Source organism: Solanum tuberosum, unplaced genomic scaffold, assembly GCF_000226075.1.
Source record: "Solanum tuberosum cultivar DM 1-3 516 R44 unplaced genomic scaffold, SolTub_3.0 scf00243, whole genome shotgun sequence".
In the NCBI taxonomy this organism is placed as follows: Eukaryota; Viridiplantae; Streptophyta; class Magnoliopsida; order Solanales; family Solanaceae; genus Solanum; species Solanum tuberosum.
In genome coordinates this window covers 23,637-25,567 of record NW_006239166.1, presented here as the reverse complement: position 1 = coordinate 25,567, position 1,931 = coordinate 23,637, and positions in this window count along the sequence as shown.

Below are 1,931 nucleotides of genomic sequence, written 5' to 3'. Positions count from 1 at the left end.
GTATCATTCATTATTTGTGCAATTTTATGTTATGCAATAAATTGTTATGGTATCATTAAAGATTTCAAAGGTCCCTCATTAAGGATTGATGATTGACTTGTTGAAATAATGGTTGTTCCTCAATTATATCATTTTAATATCATGATAATATATGAATATATTGTGATAGTATCATTCATCTACCATTGAATGACTTAGAAAACCCTTTGTGATACCATCACAATGTATATATATACTATGATGGTATCATTCAGTATTTGTGCAATTTTCATGAATGTCTAGTTGTTCCTCAATGATACTATAACAGTATGTCATATAAGTTATGGTATCATTGAAGATTTAGAAGTTTCACATTATGGATTGATGATTAGCTTTGTGAAATAGTGGTTGTTCCTCAATTATACTACTTCAATATTATGATAATATATCAACTAAGTTTTCTACGTGAGAATATTACAAATAAATGAACTCAGATTGTATCACGTAGCTTTTCGTTTTTTTAATTCAAAATTTATACATAAAATTGGGGAAGAAGGAGGGAATCGAGTGTTGATTTGAATTGGATGAAATTTTTTTTAGGGAAGAATGAGAACTAGGGAAGAATGAGAACTAGGGAAGAGGGGGAATTGGGAAGGAGAACCGGTGAAGAAGAAGAATTGAGGAAGAAGGAGAACTGGGGAATAGGAGAATTTGGGAAGGATTGTAATTGTAGAGGAGATCATTTCCCAACATGATAATTTTGGGGTATAAATTGTAAATGGGGTATTTGTTTGTAATTATTTTGCTCCTATGGGACATAGACTTAGTTTTCCGTTAAAAAAAAGTTCTTGGTTGATATTGTCATACTTTTTCTAACAAGGGTGAAGAAAGAATAAGGGCAATCATCAATTAATTAGAAGGGTATGGATGATAACATGTGTAGATCAAATTTCAAGTTTGGCATTGTTGACATATTTGTTATGTCGCGATATTACATTCCTATAGAACAATTTAAGAAAAATACTTAGAAAAAGAATCGTCACTTAATTTTTTAAAATAAATTAAGAAAACTTAATTTAAAAAAAACTCTAACAGATAAACCTTTAAAAATTTAAGAGAAAATGGGTAAAAGGTTCTTATTTCTACTTTAAGAAGGTATTAGCACTTAAAGTAGCTGCCAACATGCGGTTATCCGACGACTTGACTAAAAATGTTTGACTAATTTTTTTTGAGAAAATGAAAACATTTGAATCTTTTGACAAATACACTTTTTAAAATAATTTGAAAGCGAATAAAATTTTAGCCAAAATGACTAAGTAAGAAAAAGGCTTTTGAATCATTTTAGAAATAAAGATGTCTTGAAATAATTTGACCAATTAAAAATAGCTACGATTTGACCAAAGATTTAATTGAACTAAAGACAAGAATTGATAAAATCAAATAAACCAACACAAAAGAAATTAGTTCATCTTTTAGGGGATTCAATTAAGTTATTTAAAGTTAAGGTTAACACAACGATCAAAACAAACAATTTGTAAGCAAAAATAATCGGACAATTAAAGGAAATAATGAACCAAATCCTCTCTGCCCATGGAATTTGGTCGCTGCCACGTTTTGGGCCTTTTAGCCCATTTTCGAAGTGTATACATCTTGTGTATATAAGATGTATACGACTGTATATCAGCCCCTTTCCGCCTGTATATTCAGCACTTATATATATGTATGTCATCCTCCTGGTCAGTATGTTAGTCCCTTCGGACTTGGATTTGGGAATGACTCGAGGCGATCAGGTTTCATCCAACTTGTAATGCAAAAATTCAAACCGTGATTAGAACAAGCTAAACATAATCAATCAGTTTATGATATAAAATAAATCAGAAACAAGTGAACTCAAATGTACAAAAAATTCATGAGTTATTAGACGAAAATAACAAACTAAGAAACAAAATAAG